The sequence below is a fragment of the Callithrix jacchus genome, chromosome 8 (assembly GCF_049354715.1).
Source record: "Callithrix jacchus isolate 240 chromosome 8, calJac240_pri, whole genome shotgun sequence".
Taxonomy (NCBI): Eukaryota; Metazoa; Chordata; class Mammalia; order Primates; family Cebidae; genus Callithrix; species Callithrix jacchus.
In genome coordinates, this window is record NC_133509.1 from 85,245,885 (window position 1) to 85,257,968 (window position 12,084).

A 12,084-nucleotide genomic window follows, 5' to 3' on the forward strand; every position below is an offset into this window, starting at 1 on the left:
GGAATAGTTTGAAAAGAATTAGTATTTGTTCTTTTTAGGTTTGGTAGAATTTGGTAGTGAAGTCATCTGGACCTAAACATTTCTATGTTGAGAGTTTTTATTACTGGTCCAACTTGAGAAAGTTGAGGAACATAAAGTTCTCATGTTAGAAAACATGGAATATGGGGAAACAAACAAACTGAGCTATTGAAACAGGAGGAAGGGACTGTCCTGCAAGTAGTAGAGAAGGAAAAGGAAAGGCAGCATAAATAAAAGGCATAAAAATAAATCTATTTTCTTTCTTATGATTCATGTATTACTCAGAGGTCTCTGAATTCCTAGAACTTGTATTGAGATTTCCAAATCAATTAGTAACAACATTCACATATTGTATTTCACTGATGTGCTTTATTGCTAATTTCCATGGGAAAAAAATTAGACTCCATTTAATTTGTATGTTGAGACTTTTTATTACTGTTCCAATCTTGGTTGTTTGTATGTGTCCAGGAATTCATTTCCTGTAGATTTTCTAGTTTGTTGGTGTATAGTTGTTCATAATAGTGTCTTTTTTCTTATCTGTGGTATCAGTTTTTTTCTACAAGTATATTTAAGACTGCTTTATTCTAGTTTTAGGATAAAACTTGAAACTAAAATATTTCTGTGTTAGAAAGGATAAATTGGACAGGCATGGTGGCTCATGCCTGTAATCCTAGCACTTTGGGAGACCAAGGCAGGTGGATCACTTGAGGTCAGGAGTTTGAGACCAGCCTGGCCAACATGATGAAAATAAAAAAAATTAGCTGGGCATGGTGGTGGGCATCTATAATCTCAGCTACTTGAGAGGTTGAGACAGGAATCACTTGAACCCAGGAGGCAGAGGTTGCAGTGAGCCGAGATCATGCCATTGCTCTCCAGCCTGGGCAACAGAGTGAGACTCGGTCCAAAAAAAAAAAAAAGGATAGACAAAGGGAAGCGAAGCCGGAGCTGCGGGCGCTTTTTCTGCCCGCGGTGTCTCAGATTCATTCTTAAGGAACTGAGAACTTAATCTTCCAAAATGTCAAAAAGACCATCTTATGCCCCACCTCCCACCCCAGCTCCTGCAACACAAATGCCCAGCACACCAGGGTTTGTGGGATACAATCCATACAGTCATCTCGCCTACAACAACTACAGGCTGGGAGGGAACCCGGGCACCAACAGCCGGGTCACGGCATCCTCTGGTATTACGATTCCAAAACCCCCAAAGCCACCAGATAAGCCGCTGATGCCCTACATGAGGTACAGCAGAAAGGTCTGGGACCAAGTAAAGGCTTCCAACCCTGACCTAAAGTTGTGGGAGATTGGCAAGATTATTGGTGGCATGTGGCGAGATCTCACTGATGAAGAAAAACAAGAATATTTAAACGAATACGAAGCAGAAAAGATAGAGTACAATGAATCTATGAAGGCCTATCATAATTCCCTCGCGTACCTTGCTTACATAAATGCAAAAAGTCGTGCAGAAGCTGCTTTAGAGGAAGAAAGTCGACAGAGACAGTCTCGCATGGAGAAAGGAGAACCGTACATGAGCATTCAGCCTGCTGAAGATCCAGATGATTACGATGATGGCTTTTCAATGAAGCATACAGCCACCGCCCGTTTCCAGAGAAACCACCGCCTCATCAGTGAAATCCTTAGTGAGAGTGTGGTGCCAGACGTTCGGTCAGTTGTCACAACAGCTAGAATGCAGGTCCTCAAACGACAGGTCCAGTCCTTAATGGTTCATCAGCGAAAACTAGAAGCTGAACTTCTTCAGATAGAGGAACGACACCAGGAGAAGAAGAGGAAATTCCTGGAAAGCACAGATTCGTTTAACAATGAACTTAAAAGGTTGTGCGGTCTGAAAGTAGAAGTGGATATGGAGAAAATTGCAGCTGAGATTGCACAGGCAGAGGAACAGGCCCGCAAAAGGCAGGAGGAAAGGGAGAAGGAGGCAGCAGAGCAAGCTGAACGCAGTCAGAGCAGCATCGTTCCTGAGGAAGAACAAGCAGCCAACAAAGGCGAAGAGAAGAAGGACGACGAGAACATTCCAATGGAGACAGAGGAGACACACCTTGAAGAAACGACAGAGAACCAACAAAACGGTGAAGAAGGCACGTCTACTCCTGAGGACAAGGAGAGTGGGCAGGAGGGGGTCGACAGTATGGCAGAGGAAGGAACCAGTGATAGCAACACTGGCTCGGAAAGCAACAGTGCAACAGTGGAGGAGCCCCCAACAGATCCCATACCAGAAGATGAGAAAAAAGAATAAATGTTGCCTTGTTTTATGTGTTCTAAATACTTTTTTAAATGAAAAAATGTTTTTTGGTTTTAATGGTGTTATGTGGTTTGTGTATTAATTTTTTTCTTGTCCATATCACACCACCAAAGGCTTTTGGACCATTTAGCCTCATGAACCTAATGGCACAGTCAGTCACCCTTCTTAGTGTTGTGAAGATGGCCCTTTTCTTTGGATCTTGTTTCTAGCCCTCAACTGCTGAAAGCCTCAGAATTTAGATTAATTGAGAAAACACCCTCCTCTTTTAGAGAATTATCCTTTGATGCTGCAGAATCTACTGTTACAATGCCTTCCTACAGCTCACTGGGGTGCTTACCAAAGCCATAGCTTTAAACCTTCCCAATCCCCATCAACAGTTTCCTGAAAGTCTCCTCTCTTGTTTACTTCTGCAAAGGGTAGCTTCTTAAAACTGTAATCATGTATGAGTATGTATTTGTTCACTTCCCCTTTTTTACTTTTAGTCAATGTCAGATACCAAGAGTTGTGTTAAGAAGTTGAGTGTAGGCTACAACTAACTATGCTTGGATCTTACCAATCCAGAAATAGCTCCCATAGTTAAGAGTAGTTACTTAAGAAATGGTCATTAAAGTGAACACAACGCATATACATTATCTATACTGCTTTTTGTTATGATTAATATTGGGTATGTTCTGGTAAATTCATCCTTACTGTATAGAAAAAAAATTACTTTTTTACCAGGTTTTCCAAAGACAGACTAGATCACAAAACTCAAGGAATTTAATATTCTTGTAATGGACTAGATAATTTAAACTAATTAGCCCATTCCAGAAGAAAAACAGCTGGGAATTAAGTTAATCCACTTGAAATTATTTTACAATAATCAGAACATTCAAAACCTCAAGGCTCAGGATCCCATAGATCGAGCCCACCTTTTTGATAAACTCTTAGTACTAAGTCTTGAGACTAGAAGCAAGATAGTTTGTGACACATGCTTCCCAAAATCTAGAATAGATTTTTACTGAATAGTGGTATATCTGATGGTATATGTTTCCTAAAGGTCCAAATATAATAAAAAAATGAAAAAAAAAAGGATAAATTGTGCAATAGTCACACATGCATGAATAGCCATTACAATGAGTAAACAATATCTTAATGCAAACAATATGGATTAATCTTAAAAGCATCATGTTAGATAAAAGAAGCAAGGCAAAATAATGCATTTCTCAGTTGCTAACATGATGAAAAGGAATTATAAAAGTTAGGCTAATTACTTTCATTTTAAAAAAGTTATTTTTATTTTTGTGGGTACATAGATATATTTATGGGGTATATAAGACATTTTGATACAGGCATGCAATGTGAAAAATATATCATGGAAAATGGGGTATCTATCCCCTCAAGCATTTATCCTTTGAGTTATAAGCAATTCATCTACACTCTAAATTTTCCTAAAATGTACAATTATTATCGATTATAGTCGCCCCATTGTGCTATCAAATAGTAGGTCTTATTCATCCAATGTTTTTGTACCTATTAGCCATCCCTACCTTTCTCCTTAGACCCCTATAACCCGCCAGCCTCTGGTAACCATCCTTCTCCTCTCTATCTCCATGAGTTCAGTTGTTTTGATTGTTATACCCACAAATAAGTGAGTAATGTAATGTTTGTCTTTCTGTGCCTGATTTCTCAACATATGGATCTCCATTTCCATCCATGTTGTTGCAGATGACAGGATCTCATTCTTTTTTAACTGAATACTACTCTATTTTGTATATGTACTACATTCTCTTTATCTGTCCATCTGTTGGACACTTAGGTTGCTTCTAAATCTTGGCTATTATAAACAGTGCTGCAACAAACATGGGAGTATTTGACATACTGATTTTCTTTCTTCTGGATGTCTACCCAACAGTGAGATTGCTAGATCATATGGCAGGTATATTATTAGTTTTTTGAGAACCTCCAAACTGTCCCCCCATTTTTTTTGACAGTTGGCAGAGCTAGCTGAGGTTTTATTTTGGACCAAAATAAATAAATAAATAAAACAATTAAATTGTTTGTACTTGTAGTCCTGGGCAAGGGGGCAGGTCCCCAGGCAGTAAACTCCCACATGGGTGGGCTGCGGTCTAGAGCTGAGCCTCGGGTGGGTCTCCTGTTTCCTGTGCTCCCCTGCACAGGGTTCTCCCTCCTAGGCTCTGGGGCAGGTGCCAGAGGGGCAGGCTGGGAGGGGCTGCCGCAGCTGTTCACTTGGACAGGATGTCAGAGGATTTGGACACCAGCTTTCCATTGCAGGTCTTCATCTTCTTCACAACCACGGCCATGGTGGAGCTGGTGCGGGTGAAGGAGCTGGAGCCCGTGCCACAGCCAAAGCTAGAGCCCAGGCTGTAGCTGAGCCCGGGGCTTCTGAGGCCCCTATAGGTTGAGCTCAGACCACCTGCATAGCCGCTGGTGGTCTTAGCATGGATTCATACATGTTCTGCATCCCAGACTCCAGCTGGCTCTCCTCGCCTTCCAGCAGCTTCCTGTAGGTGGCAATCTAGATGTCTAGGGCCAGCTGGACATCGATCAGCTCCTTGCGCAGCTGTCGCACCAGGTCCTGCTTGGCCCGCTGCAGGGCGGCGTCCAGCTTGGACAGCTTGGTGTTAGCATCCTTAATGGCCAGCTCCCCACACTGCTCCCATGGCGGCCTCCAGGGAAGCCCTCTGGCCTTTGAGACCCTCAATCTCAGCCTGGAGCCGGCTGATGTTCGGTTCATCTCAGAGATCTCAGGCTTTTTACGCAGCAGGTCATCCCGGTGCTTCCCAGCCAGCATCTGAAGCTCCTCCTACTCGATCTGGTACATGCTCTCAGACTCAGCCCAGCTGTGGTTGGTGATCTCATCCTGTGACTTAACCTCAGCGATGATGCTGTCAATGTCCAGGGAGGGCCTGTTGTCCACAGACAGCACCACAGACATGTCCAAGATCTGGGACTGCATCTCCTGGACCTGCTCTTCATACAGCTGCCTCAGTCAGCCCTTCCCGGCAAGACTCCAGCTTACCTTGTTCATGTAAGCTCATCCACATCTTTCTTGATGAGGACAAATTCATTCTCAGTCTCTGTACTCTTAAAGATATCATCATTATAATTGTTCTTGAAGTCCTCCACCAGCCCCTGCATGTTGCCAAGCTCTGCCTCCAGCTTCAGCTTCTCCTCGCCCAGAGTTTCTAGCTGCTAAGGTTGTTGATGTAGCTCTCGAACATGTTGTCCATGTTGCTCTGAGCCATCTTCTGCTGCTACAAGTAGCTCCACTTGGTCTCCAGCATCTTGTTCTCCTGCTTCAGGAACCATATCTTGTCAATGAAGGAGGCAAACTTGTTGAGGGTCTTGATCTGCTCCTTTTCCTGAGTGCCCCTGGCCTGGATGTTGGGGTCCACTTCCAGGTTAAGGGGGCTTTGCAGGCTCTGGTCGGCTGACGCTGGTGATGCCTCCCATGCCGCTGGCCCCACCACAGCCTCTGCCCAGGCCATCCCAGAAGCTGCTGCTGCCCACTCAGGAGAAACTCGAGGACCTGAGATGGGTACCTGGCCCACTTGTGTAGGAGCAGCTGCTGAAGGCCCTGGGACCAGAGGTGAACACCTTGTAGGACTTCTGGGTCATGCGGATAGACATGGTAGAGGCAGGAAGGCTGAATCAGGCGGAGATTCCAGAAGGAGCAGAGAAGCTGCTCCTTAGTCAAGGGTTGCCTTTTCTTTACATCTTTGTTAGCAGTTATTATTGCCTATTTTTGGTATAAGCCATTTTAACTGGGGAGAGATGATATGAGATTGTAGTTTTGATTTGCATTTCTCTGATCAGTGATGTTGAGCACCTTTTATATGTCTGTTTGCCATTTGTATCCTTTTTTTTTTTGAGATGGAGTTTTGCTCTTGTCACCCAGGCTGGAGTACAGTGGTGCGATCTCGGCTCACTGCAACCTCTGGCTCCTGGGTTCAAGTAATTTTCCTGCCTCAGCCTCCCAGGTAGCTGGGATTACAGGTGCCCACCATCATGCTCAGCTAATTATTGTAAGTTTTTTAGTAGAGATGGGGTTTCTCCATGTTGCCCAAGTTGGTCTTGAACTCCTGACCTCAGGTGATCCACCTGCCTTGGCCTCACAACGTGCTGGGATTACAGGCATGAACCACTGCCCCTGGCCACCATTTGTATATCTTTTGGGAAATGGCTATTCAAAACTTTTGCCCATCTTTTGATTGGATTGTTAGACTTCTTTCCTATAGAGTTGTTTGAGCTTCTTATATATTCTGGTTATTAATAGCTTGTCAGCTAGGTAGTTTGCAAATATTTTCTCCCATTCTATGCGTTGTCTCTTCACTTTGTATCCTTTGCTGCGCGGAAGCTTTTTAACTTGATGTGATCCCATTTGACTATTTTTGCTTTGGTTGCCTGGCCTGTGGGTTATGTCTCAAGAAATTTTTGTCCAGATCAATGTCATAGAGATTTTCCCCATTGTTTTACTGTAGGGGTTCCATAGTTTGAGGTCTTAGATTTAGGTGTTTGATCCATTTTGATTTAACTTTCGTATATGGTGAGAGATAGGGGTCTAGTTTCATTATTCTGCATATGGAATTCATTTTTCCAGCACCATTTATTGAAGAGACTGCCTTTTCCCTAATGTATGTTCTTAGTACTTTTGTCAAAAATGAGTTCACTGTAGGTGTATGACTCTGTTCCTGGTTTCTCTATTCTCTTCCATTGGTCTATGTGTCTGTTTTTATGCCAGGACCATATTGCTTTAGTTACTATATCTCTTTAGTACAATTTGAAGTTGGGTAATATGGTTCCTCCAGTTCTCCCCTCCCCCAACTTTAGGATAGGGATTGCATTGAATCTGTAGATTGCTTTGGATAATACATTTTAAAAATACTATTCCAATGACGAATGTGAAATATTTTTTTGCTGTCCTCTTCAATTTCTTTCATCTATGTTTTTTGTAGTTTTCGTGAGAGATCTTTCACTTCTTTTGGTTAATTCTCAGGCATTTAATTTTACTTGTAGCTATTGTAAATGAGGTTTCTTTCATGATTTTTCACATTGTTTGCTGTTGTCATATAGAAATGCTACTGATTCTTGTATCCTGTAACTTTACTGAATTTATCAGTTCTAATAGTTTTTTCTAAATGTAAGATCATATCTGCAAACAAGGATACTTTGATTTCTTCCTCTTTAATTTGGATGCCCTTTAGATTGTTCTCTTGTCTGATTGCTCTAGGTAGGACTTCCAGTACTACTTTGAGTAACAGTGGTGACAGTGGCCATCCATGTCATGTTCCAGATCTTAAAGAAAAGGCTTTCAGTTTTTTCCCATTCCATATGATACTAGCTGTGAATCTGTCATATATGGCTTTTATTATGTTGAGCTATGTTCTTTCTTTCCTGAGCTTTTTGGCAGTTTTTATCATGAAGGAATGTTGAAACTTATCAAATGTTCTTTGAGCATCAATGAAATGATCATATATGGTTTTTATCCTCCATTCTGTTTTGATGTGTCACATTGATTTGCATATGTTGAACCATCCTTGCATCCCAGGGATAAATCCCACACCATGATTAATAATCTTTCTAATATATTATTGATTTCAGTTTGCTAGTATTTCACTGAAGATTTTTGCCTCAATATTCAGAGATACTGGCCTGTAGTTTTCTCTTTTTGAGGTGTCTTCATCTGGTTTTGGTATCAGGGTTATATACTGGACTTGCAGTACTCTCTATTTTTAGAATTGAATAGGATTGGTATTAGTTCATTTTTCAAATGTTTAATAGAATGCAGCAGTGCAGGTATCCGGTCCCAGGCTTTTCTTTTTTTGGAGACTTTTTATTGTGGCTTCAATCTTGTTACTTGTTATTTGTCTGTTCAGGTTTCGGATTTCTTCATGATTCAATCTTGGTAGGTTGTATGTGTCTAGGAATTTTTCCATTTCTTTTAGATTTTCCAATTTGTTGGCATCTAGTTGCTCACAGCAGCCACTGATGATCCTTTGCATTTCTGCAGTGTCAGTCTTAATGTCTCCATTTTCATTTCTGACTTTATTTTCCTCTTCTCCCTTTCTTTCAGTCTGGCTAAGGCGTTGTCTATTTTGTTTAACTTTTCAAAAAATCAACTTTTTGTTGCACTTATCTTTTGCATTGTTTCATTTCAATTATTTCATTTATTTCTGCTTGATCTTTATTTTTCTAATTTTGCATTAGGTTTGCTCTAGCTTTTCTATTTCTTTGAGATACATAGTCAGATCTTTTTTTGAAGTTCTTCCTTTGATGTAGCACATACAGCTTTAAAATTCCCTCTTAGTACAGCTTTTGCTGTATTTCATAGCTTTTGGTATGTTGTATTTTCATTATCATTTGTATCAATAAATTTTTCAATTTCCTTAATTTATTCATTGACCCACTGGTCATTTAGGATGATATTATTTAATTTCCATATATTTGTATGTTTTGCAAAATTCCTCTTGTTCCAATTTTATTTCATTGTGGAGAGATGATGCTTGATATTTCCATTTTTGAATTTTTTCAGACTTGTTTTGTGACCTAACAAATATATTGTCTATCTATGAGAATGATCCATAGGCTGAGGAAAAAACTATGTATCCTGCAGCCATTGGATGAAATGTTCTGTAAATATCTATTAGATCTATTCAGTCTATAGGGCAGATTAAGACTGTTTCTTTGTTTCTATTTGGATGATCTGTCCACGGCTGAAAGTGGGGTGTTGATTTCCAGCTATTAGTATATTGAGGCCTATCTTTCTCTTTAGCTCTAATAATATTTGCTTTATATATCTGGATGCTCAAGTGTTGGGTGTGTGTGTGTGTGTGTGTGTGTATTTAAAATTATTATATTGTATTGTTGAATTGATCCCTCTATCATTATACAGTGACCTTCTTTGTCCCTTGTAGTTTGGTCTTAAAATCTACTTTGTCTGATAAGTATAGGAACTCCTATTCTTCTATAGTTTCCATTAGCGTGGAAGATCATTCTCCACCCTTTATTTTTCAGTCTATGTGAATCTTTATAGGTGAATTGTTTCCTGTAGGCAACAGATCACTGGGTTTTGTTTTTTCATCCATTCAGCTATTCTACATCTTTTGCTTGGAGAGTTTAATCCATTTACATTCAATGCTACTGTTGATAAGTAAACACTTACTCCTGCCATTTTGTTATTCATTTTCTGGTTGTTTTGTGGTTTTATCTATCTTATTTTTTCCTTCCTATCTTCCTTTAGTGAACATGATTTTCTCTGGTGATATAGTGTAGTTTCTGGCTTTATTTTTCTTTCTTTCTTTTTTTTCCGATGGACTCTTGCTCTGTCACCAGGCTGGAGTGCAGTGGCATGATCTTGGTTCACTGCAACTCCCACCTCCTGGGTTCAAGAGATTCTCTTGCCTCAGCCTCCTGAGTACCTGGGACTACAGGCATGTGCCACCACACCTAGCTAATTTTTGTATTTTTCATAGAGAAAGGTTTTCACCATGTTGGCCAGGATGATCTCAGTCTCTTGACCTTGTTGTGATCTGCCTGCTTTGGCCTCCCAAAGTGTTGGAATTACAGGTGTGAGCAACCAGGCCTGGCCTCTTCTTAAATTTATTTAAAAATACATATATAACTTACTGCTTTTTGCTCCAGGCAGACATAACTTACCTGCAGTTTTTTGCTTTTCACATTTTGTGTATTCATTATATATTTTTTGACTAGAGATTACCATGAGGCTTGCAATAGTATCTTATAATCCATTATTTTAACCTGGTAACAACTTAACACTGTATAAACAAACATACAAAAAGAAAGCTAATAGAAACTTTACACCTTAAATCCATTCCCTGATTTTTTTTTTTTGGAAACAGAGTCTCACTTTGTTGCCAGGTGCCGGGCTGGAGTGCAGTGGCACAATCTCGGCTCACTGCAGCCTCCATCTCCCAGGTTCAAGCAATTCTGCCTCAGCCTCCTGAGTAGCTAGGACTACAGGTACATGCCACCATGCCCAGCTAATTTTTGTACTTTTTTTTAGTAGAGATGGGGTTTCACCATGTCGGCCAGTATGGTCTCGATCTCTTGACCTCGTGATCCACCTGCCTTGGCCTCCCAAAGTGCTGGGATTACAGGTGTGAGCCACCATGCCTGGCTTCCATTCTCTGCTTTTAAACTTTTTGTTTTTATGTATCTTATTGTACTGATTATGTATTGAAGAGTTGTTCTAGTTATTTTCAATTGGTTAATTGTTTAGTCTTTCTACTGAGGGTAAGAGTAGTTTACACACCACAGTTATGGTATTATGATATTCTGTGTGTTTGTGTGTTGTTTTTTTTTCCAGGATGCTTTCTATTACCAGTGAGTTTTGTGCCTTCGATGATTACTTACACTTATTAATATCCTTTCCTTTCTGGTTGAAGTACTCACTTTGGCATTTCTTGAAGGGAAGATTTGGTGTTGATGAAACGCTTGGCTTTTGTTTATCAGCAAAAGTCTTTTTTTTTTTTTTTTTGATATGGAGTTTCGCTCTTGTTACCAGGCTGGAGTGCAATGGTGCGATCTTGGCTCACCGCAACCTCCGCCTCCTGGGTTCAAGCAATTCTTCTGCCTCAGCCTCCCAAGTAGCTGGGACTACAGGCTCATGCCACCATGCCCAGCTAATTTTTGTATTTTTAGTAGAGATGGGGTTTCACCATGTTGACCAGGATGGTCTTGATCTCTTGACCTCATGATCCACCCACCTTGGCCTCCCTAAGTGCTGGGATTATAGGCATGAGCCACTGCACCCAGCCTGCAAAAGTCTTTTTCTCCATGTTTGAAAGATGTTTTCATTGGATATAGCATTCCAGGGTAAAATATTTTCTCCTTGAGCACTTTAGATGTCATGCCACACTCTCCTGTCCTATAATGTTTCCACTGAAAAGTCTGCTGCCAGATGTATTGGAGCTCCATTGTATGTTATTTGTTTCTTTTCTCTCACTGATTTTAGGATCCTTTCTTCATCCTTGACCTTTGGGAGTTTGATTATTACATACCTTGAGGTAGTTGTCTTTAGATTAAATCTGCTTGGCTTTCTTATACTTGAATATTGATATCTTTAGGTTTGGGAAGCTCTCTGTTATTATCACTTTGAATCAATTTTCTATTCATATATTTTTCTCTACATCTTTAAGGCCGGTAACTTTAGATTTGCCCTTTTTAAGACGATTTTCTAGATTCTGTAGGCATGCTTCATTGTTTTTATTCTTTTGTCTCCTGCATATTTTCAAATAGCCTGTCTTCAAGTTCACTAATTCTTTCTTCTGCTTAATCATTTCTTCTAGTAAAATACTCTAGGCTGGGCACGGTGGCTCATGCCTGTAATCCCAGCGCTTTGAAAAGCTGAGGCAGGATAATCACCTGAGGTCAGGAGTTCAAGACAGCCTGGCTAACATGATGAAACCCTGTCTCTACTAAAAATACAAAAATTAACCAGGCGTGGTGGTACATACCTGTAGTCCTAGCTAGCTGGGAGGCTGAAATGGGAGAATCACTTGAATCTGGGGGGCAGAGGTTGTAGTGGGCTTAGATCGCACCACAGCATTTCAGCCTGGGCAACAGAGTGAGACTTTGTCTAAAAAGAAAAAAATAATAAAGCTAATATATTCTTTAGTATGCCAGTTGTGTTTTTCAGCTCCAGTATTTCTGCTTTTCATTTTAATTATTTCAATCTCTTTACTACATTTATCTGATAGAACTCTGAATTCCTTCTCTGTTGTCTTGAATTTCTTTGTTTCTTCAACATAGCTATTTTGAATTTTGTTTGAAAAGTCACATATGTC

At 40.4% G+C, this 12,084-nt stretch overlaps 1 pseudogene across 1 annotated transcript; it reads left to right on the top strand.

Moving 5' to 3' along the window:
* The first annotated feature begins 943 nt into the window (after nucleotides 1-943).
* LOC100414552 (SWI/SNF-related matrix-associated actin-dependent regulator of chromatin subfamily E member 1 pseudogene) lies at nucleotides 944-2,331 on the top strand (annotated as a pseudogene). The gene has a single exon (XR_013521718.1). The product of XR_013521718.1 is annotated as an SWI/SNF-related matrix-associated actin-dependent regulator of chromatin subfamily E member 1 pseudogene (transcript).
* The last annotated feature ends 9,753 nt before the right edge of the window (nucleotides 2,332-12,084 follow it).